The 8,672-nt window shown below is 44.0% G+C and overlaps 1 pseudogene; it reads left to right on the top strand.

Annotated features, from left to right (window-relative positions):
- Positions 1 to 272: 272 nt before the first annotated feature.
- LOC103223223 (aconitate hydratase, mitochondrial pseudogene) lies at positions 273 to 2,499 on the top strand (annotated as a pseudogene).
- Positions 2,500 to 8,672: the final 6,173 nt, after the last annotated feature.

Raw genomic sequence — 8,672 nt, forward strand, 5'->3', positions numbered from 1 at the left:
CTCCCACGCCCTGATAATTGGAAAAGGTCAAGCTCCCAAGGTGCCATCTGCTCCCATGGGTTTGGTCTGCCAGGGAAGAGCTCAGCAAATCCACCTGAAAGAGGGTGAAGGGTGATGAAGTCAGAGTGAGTGTTGGCTGATTGCCTGATTCCAGAGATTTACCCTCTTCCAGATGCTAGAAGCATCTTCACCCCATTTTCTTACTGCATTTTCCAGGCCTTGTAGTTACAATATATTCTCTTTTAAAACAAACACAGACACGACCCCATCTTTGTCAGTGCACAAAATGGCGCCCTACAGCCTACTGGTGATCTGGCCGCAGAAAGCTCTGGGTGTGCAGCAGTACCATGTGGCCACAGTCCTGTGCCAACAGGCCAAGGTGGTGACGAGCCACTTTGAGTCCAAGTACATCCATTATGACCTGCTAGGGAAGAACATTAACATTGTTCACAAACGATTGAACCGGCCTCTGACCCTCTCTGAGAAGATTGTGTATGGACACCTGGATGACCCCGCCAGCTAGGAAATCGAGTGGGGCAAGATGTACCTGCAGCAGCGGCCAGACAGTGTGGCCATGGAGGATGCGACGGCCCAGATGGCCATGCTGCAGTTCATCAGCAGCAGACTCCCAAGGTGACCATGCCATCCACCATCCACCATGACCATCTGATTGAGGCCCAGCTCGGGAGTGAAAAAGACCTGCGCCGGGCCAAGGACATCAACCATGAAGTTTATAATTTCCTGGCAAATGCAAGTGTCAGATATGGCGGGGGCTTCTGGAAGCCTGGATCTAGAATCATTCACCAGCTTATTTTGGAAAACTATGAATACCTTGGGGTTCTTCTGATTGACACTGACTCCCATACCCCCAGTGGTGGCAGCCTGGGGGGCATCTGCATTGGAGTTGGGGGTGCTGAACTGTGGGTGTCATGACTGGGATCCCCTGGGAGCTGAAGCGCCCCAAGGTGATTGGCGTGAAGCTGATGGGCTCCCTCTCCGGTTGGATTTCACCCAAAGATGTGATCCTGAAGGTGGCAGGCATCCTCACAGTGTAAGGTGGCACAGGTGCAATCGTGGAATACCACGGGCCTGGTGTAGACTCCATCTCCTGCACTGGCATGGCGATAGTCTGCAACATGGGTGCAGAAATTGGGGCCACGACTTCCGTGTTTCCTTACAACCACAGGATGAAGTAGTACCTGAGCAAGACCTGCCGGGCAGACATTGCCGATCTAGCTGATGAATTCGAGGATCACTTGGTGCCTGACCCTGGCTGCCATTATGACCAACTAATTGAAGTTAACCTCAGTGAACTGAAGCCGCACATCAATGGGCCCGTCACCCCTGACCTGGCTCCCCCCGTGGCAGAAGTGGGCAACGTGGCAGAGAAGGAAGGATGGCCTCTGGACATCTGACTGGGTCTGATTGGCAGCTGCACCAATTCAAGCTATGAAGATATGGGGCACTCAGCAGCTGTGGCCAAGCAGGCACTAGCCCATGGCCTCAAGTGCAAGTCCCAGTTCACAATCACTCCATGCTCTGAGCAGATCTGCACCACCATTGAGCGGGACGGCTAAGCACAGACCTTGAGGGATGTGGGTGGCATCATCCTGGCCAATGCTTGTGGCCCCTGCAATGACCAGTGGGACAGGAAGGACATCAAGAAGCAGGAGAAGAACATAACTGTTGCCTCCTACAACACGAACTTCACGGGCTGCAAAGACACAAACCCTGAGACCCATGCCTTCGTCACATCCCCAGAGACTGTCACAGCCCTGGCCATTGCGGGAACCCTCAAGTTCAACCCAGAGACCAACTACCTGACACGTGAGGATGGCAAGAAGTTCAAGTTGGAGGCTCCTGATGCAGATGGGCTTCCTCAAGCAGAGCTGGACCCAGGACAGGACACCTACTAGCACCCCTGCAAGGGCTACCACTGATCACATCTCGGCTGCTGGCCCCTGGCTCAAGTTCCACGGGCACTTGGAAAACATCTCCAACAACCTGCTTATTGGTGCCATCAATGTTGAAAATGGCAAGGCCAACCCTGTGCATGATGCCGTCACCCAGGAGTTTGACCCCGTCCCTGCCACTGCCCGCTACTACAAGCATCATGGCATCAGGTGCGTGGTAACTGGGGGATGAGAACTACGGCGAGGGCTTAAGCCTGGAGCACGCAGCACTGGAGCCTCGCCACCTCAGGGGCTGGGCCATCATCACCAAGAGCTTTGCCAGGATCCATGAGACCAACCTGAAGAAGCAGAGCCTGCTGCCCCTGACCTTCGCTGACCCAGCTGACTACAGCAAGATTCGCCTTGTGGACAAGCTGACCTTTCAGGGCCTGAAGGACTTGCCCCTGGCAAGCCCCTGAAGTACATCATCAAGCACCTCAATGGGACCCAGGAGACCATCTTCCTGAACCACACCTTCAACGAGACACAGATCGAGTGGTTCCGTGCCGGCAGTGCCCTCAACAGAATGAAGGAGCTTCAGCAATGATGGCGGCACCTCCTCACAACCCCCTCCCCACCTCACGCAGCGCTGGCATCATGTTCAAGTTCAGCTCCATGTGAGCCATCAGTGCCACCAGCCATGGCTTCTTACTCCAAGATGGCGCCACCAGACATGCTTCCTGCTCCCCGCTCAGCCCACGAGTGACTGTAGTTGGGGGGTTCTTAAAATAACTTTTTAGCCCCTGCCTTCCTATTTTTAGTTTGGTTCAGATCTTAAGGAGCTCCATGCAACTGTATTTATTTTTGATGACAAGACTTCCAGCTAAAGTTAGGAAAAAAAAAAAAAAAAAAAAACGGTGGCTCATGCCTATAATCCAAGATCACTTCAGGTCAGGAGTTCGAAACCAGCCTGGCCAACATGGTGAAACCCCCGTCTCTACTAAAAGTACAAAAATTAGCCGGGTGTGTGGTGTGTGCTTGTAATCCCAGCTACTGGGAGGCTGAGGCACAAGAATTGCTTGAACCTGGGAGGCGGAGGTTGCAGTGAGCCGAGAGTATGCCACTCCACTCTAGCCTGGGCAATAAGAGTGAGACTCTGTCTCAAAAAAACAAAAAACAAACAAACAAACAAAAACTAAATACAATAAAACAAAACAAAGTAAAACGAACAACAGTGATAATAATAGTAACCTTTAGTTTCCTATAAAACTTGGTTCTTGCTACATGCCTGCACTTTCCTGCCTTCAACCTCCTAGTTCAGCTTATCTTTAGTGATTCTATTCTCTCTGTCTTCCAGAATTCATACCTGGGCACAAAAATTGCTCGCTATTCCAAAGAGGTAATTAAAGCAGGACGAGTCTGATTTCCTGAAGAGGGGAGAGCCAGACAACCTGGCTGTGAACTCGACCTAGCATTTAAGTAATCCTCGAATTTGTTTGGCAAAAGCAAACCAGCAGTTACCCAAGATAAGAAATCAGGTGATTTTTTTTTTTTTTTTTTCTGCTTGCTTGCTGGCTGGCTTGCTTGCTTTTTTGCCTACGTGAGAGAAATTGCTAAAAGATTTTTATCTTGCTTTCTAAATAATCAATCTTGCCCCAGCAGAAAACAAAACAAAACAAAACAAAACACGGCTGTGTTATGTTCTGCACTGGGATGTTTCAAAGAACAGGTCATGGCTGGGAGCCTTGGGAAACTGTTATGAGTGCAGCTGGTGTGAGGCGGTAAAGGCTGGAGTTTAGAGAAAATGAGTTTCTGTGGAGAAAGTAAAGCAAAATGTCTCATGGTTTTAATCTTAGTATTTTCAGACTCATTTCTGTCCTTACTCCCCAAAGTTTTAGAATCTTAGGAGCATGTGTCCAATGACTTCTAAAGCCAAATATGCAAGGTCAAGCAAACTTTGCAGGTTACCTGCACTGCCCTCCATAAAACTGTCCTCACTTTGGACAGCAGTCACAGATTCCAGAGCTCCCAGGTCCCGCTCCGTTCTGACCAGCTGGCTGCAAGCTCAGAGGCTCCCACTACCTCCTCAGATGTAATGTCACTAGAATGACTCAAAGAACTCAGGAAAGTGCTATACTTATTATTACAATGTTACTTTAGCCAAAATATACAAATCAAAACCAGCCAAAGGGAGAAGCATAGGGTGAGGTCTGGGAGGGTTCCCCACCTGAAGCCCCTGTCATCCCCAAAGATGTAAACTTCTCGCTACAGTGTGGAAAACTGCCAACCAGGGGAGCTCACTGGAACTGAAAAAAAATTTTTTTAATGGACAATGTAATAACTGTACATATTTATGGGGTGCATAGTGATGTTGTCATACAAAAAAATTCATAGCGATCAGAACAAGATTGGCATATCCATCATCTCAAACATTTATCTATGGGGAATACTATGGAGGTTCCACAAAAAACTGCAAATAGAACTACCATATGACCCAGAAATCCCACTACTAGGCATTTATTCAAAGGACAGGAAATAAGTCTATCAAAGAGACATCTGCTCCCCCATGTTTATTGCAGCTTTATTCACAATAGCCAAAGCGTCCAACCTCGGTGTCCAACAACGGAGGAAGGGATAAAGACAATGGATAAAGACAATAGAATACTATCAGCCAGGCCAGGCGCAGAGGCTCATGCCTGTAATCCCAGCAGTGTGGGAGGCTGAGACGGGCAGATCACAAGGTCAGGAGTTCCAGACCAGCCTGGCCAACATGGTGAAACCCCGTCTCTACTAAGAACACAGAAAGTAGCTAGGCGTGGTGGTAGGCACCTAGAGTCCCAGCTACTCAGGACGCTAAGGCAGGAGAATTGCTTGAACCAGGGAGGCGGAGGTTGCAGTGAGCTGAGATCGCACCACTGCACCCCAGCCTGGTGACAGAGCAAGACTCCATCTCAAAAAAATAAACAAACAAAAAAACGATCAGCCATAAAAAAGACTGAAATCCTGTCACTTACTGCAACATGGATGGAACTGAAGGACATTACGTTAAGAGACATAAGACAGGAACAGGACCTCTTAGCAAAAAGTATCAGATCCACCATGAATAACAGACACTGCTATCACTGGGGAAATTCCAAAGGCTTAGAGGTTACCTCCCAGGTATGGTAAGATGAAGGCCAGCCAAATTTTCATTCATACAATGAGGAAATACAAACCGAGACTTGATGACCTGATGGATATCACCATTCTACCTCTTCTCAGCCCTCATTTCTTTTGACCAAACTATCTTACCTGATTAAGGGGCTGTCAATCCAGCATAGGGTTCTGAGAGTCCAAACACCAGGGTCTCCTCTTAAATCCCCCATCTCGCTGTGTAATCTTAGAAAAGTCCCTTAATTTGTTGAGCTCGAGTTTCCCCAGTTGTAAGTGAAAGTATTAGACTATAATCCATGAGCTACATCAAACTGATGGTTCTATGGCTAAGCCACTGAAACTCTCTGAGACTAAATTTCCTCATCTTTAAAATAAGGAGACTAGATTAGATGATTTCTCCCTGGGCTAAAAATCCATGATTTTAGTACCTTACAGCCTTTGCAAAGTGTAAGGAAAAGATGCATCAGCACTATTCCACATGGCAATTCTATTTTTCTAGTTTTTTGTCCTCTCCTGCCCCTGAAACAACAGAGTGGCTGCCTAATGTGTTATCGGGTGCCCCTTACACAGATGGATGCCAAAGATTTTCCCCTTTGTTTCTGGGGAAATAAAAGAAACAGAAAGTGGGAGGCAGGAATAAATTTTAAAGGCTGGGTAAGGGACCAGCCAAGAAGGCATAACTGAAAGAATTTTTGTCCCTTAGGTAAATACTATTTTTGCACTAACTACATGTTGCAAAAAGTAAAGAACATTATATACAGGAAAAATACCTCAATTCCAAAATGTGGGCATTTTCAAATTGTTAGGCAAATGTACTTTCCTGAAGGCCCATGAACATTTTGTATTTAAAATAAAAGTAAATAAAAGCTATATGTTAATACTGCTGATGTCTCACACAGAGCGACAACGAGAAATGACCCATTGCTGGGTCATTTAGTTCATGTCTTTGTCATTGATCTTGACAATAAGACTATTTAGTTACTAGTGTGTCTGGCCCTCTGAATCAATAGCTTACAAATTTTTGGATCACACACTCCCAAAAAGGGTTAAAAATGCATTCTCCAAGTACCCCAAAATGTATGTCATTCATTTTTAAATTATGCATGCATCCTATTTTATTTAAATGTGTCTATTCAAATAGGCTTTATTACTTTTTGAAATCATCGTTTATGAAAATATAACAATTTGAAGATCTGCCTCAAAATTCAGTTTATTTTGATATTTGGTTTTAATGGTCATTGTATGACCCACATATCCTGCATTAATAACCACCATTAATGGTCACCAAAATTATAAGAATAAATAATACAGAGGTCCAAACAGAAGAATCATGTCATTGGCCAAGCTTACTCAATCTTGATAATCATTTCTCAGTTATGCAAAAGTTTTAGTTCAATTCTTGTTAGTATATTTTTATATTCCCCAAGGCCTATTACTTTTTCTTGCAAATAAAATAAGACGTGCAGCATTGTTAAATATATATATATATATATATTTACATTTCATAGGCTTTAATTAGACTTTAATTTTAATAGACTTTTAGTTTTTAGAGCAGTTCTAGGTTCACAGTGAAACTGAGCAGAAACTAAAGGGAGTTCCCATGCACAGCCTCCCCCACTTATCAGCATAAATGTACCACAGTGGAAGATCTATTACGTCACTGAACCTACATTGACACATCGTGACCCAAAGTCCACAGTTTATGTGAGGTCCACTCTTGGTGTCGTACATTCTGTAGGTTTTGACAAACGTATAATGACATGCATCCACCACTATTGTATCATACAGAATATTTCTGCTACTCTAAAATTCCTTTAGGCTCAGCTTATTCACCTACCCCTCCCTACAACTCCTGGTAACCACTGATCTTTTTACTGACTCTATTGTTTTGCCTTTCCCAGAATGTCATATTGTTGTGAGGTAGGATGGGGAACTCAACTCTGGAGGTAGGCTTAGACATCAGACCAAATTAAGGACTAGCTAAAACAGGTCTGGGCAGGAGCACCTCCCCCTAACACAGGCTCACCAGTGTGCCATGTCAGTTTACCATTGCCATGGCAACACCCAGAAGTTACTGCCCCCTTGCCATGGCAACAACCCGTCAACCCAGAAGTTACCACCCTCATTTTATAGATTTCTGCATAAACCACCATTAATTTGCATATAATTAAAAGTGGGGTTACATATGAGTGCAAACCTGCCTCTGGGCTGCTACTCTGAACACCACTGCCTATGGGGTAGCCCTGCTCCGCAAGGAGCAGTACTTCTGCCATATCAATAAAAGTTGTTATTTAACACCACCTGGCCTACCCTTGAATTCTTTTCTGTGTGAAGCCAAAAACCTTCCCTGGCTAAGATTTAATATTGGGGCTTGCTTGTCCTGCATCAGTCGGACTTGTACAGTATGTAACCTTTACTGATTCCTTCTACTCACATGCATTTGAGTTTCCTCCATGTCTTTTCATATAGTGTTGAATAACCATAGTTATTCATTGTATGGCTATACCACAGTTTATTTATCCATTCACCTACTGAAGGACATCTTGGTTTATTCTAAGTCTTGGCAATTATGCATAAAGAAGCTAGAAACATCCATGCGAAGGATTTGTATGAACTAAGTATTCAACTCATTTGCATAAGTATCACGGAAGTATGTTGCTGGATCACATATAAGATTTTTGTAAGAAACTGCCAAACTGTCTTCCAAAGTAGCTGTACCACTTTCATTCCTACTAGCAGTGAATGAGAGTTCCTGCTGCTATCACTTCTTGGCCTCTTGGTTAAGATCAAGTGTGGAGAGTTCCTATTGCTCCACATCCTCACCATCATTTGGTGTTCTCAGTTTCTGGATTTTTGCCATTCTAATAGGTATGTAGTGATATCTCATTTTTGTTTTAATTTGCAAGTTCCTAATGACACATGATGTTGAGCAGCTTTTCATATGCTTATTTGCCACCTGTGTATGTTGTTTGCTGAGGTGTCCATTCAGGTCTTCTATTTTTAAATACGGTTGTTGGTTTTTTTATTGTCAAATTTTAAGATTTTTTTTTTTATGTATTTTGGGTTATAGTCCTTTATCAGACATGTCTTTTGCAAATATTTTCTCCCAATTTGCTGCCTGTCTTCTAATTCTTTCTACAGTGTCTTTCACACAGCATAGGCTTCTAATTTTAATGAAGTTTCGTTTAATCAGTAATTTCTTTGGTGTTTTATCTAAGAAGTCATTGTCAAATCCAAGGTCATTTACATTTCTTCTGTATTATGTTCTAAAAGTTCTACAGTTTTGCATTTTATGTCTAGGTCCATTAGGTCCAAAATATAATCTATTTTGAGTGAATTTTTGTGAGTAGTGTAAGGTCTGTGTCTAGATTTATTTATTTTTGTATGTAATGTCCAGTTGCTCACCAGCATTTGTTGAAAAGACTATCTTTTCTTTATTGTATTACTTTTGCTTTTTTGTTGAAGATCAGTTGACTATATTTGTGTAGGTCAATTTCTGAGCTCTCTGTCCTGTTCTATCGAGATAATTATCTGTTATTTTGTCCATACTATGCCTTCTTGGTTGTTGTAGCTTGATAGTAAGTCTCGAAGTCAGGTGGCATAAGTCTTCTGACTTTGTTCTTCTCC

Source organism: Chlorocebus sabaeus, chromosome 19, assembly GCF_047675955.1.
Source record: "Chlorocebus sabaeus isolate Y175 chromosome 19, mChlSab1.0.hap1, whole genome shotgun sequence".
NCBI classification, from domain to species: domain Eukaryota; kingdom Metazoa; phylum Chordata; class Mammalia; order Primates; family Cercopithecidae; genus Chlorocebus; species Chlorocebus sabaeus.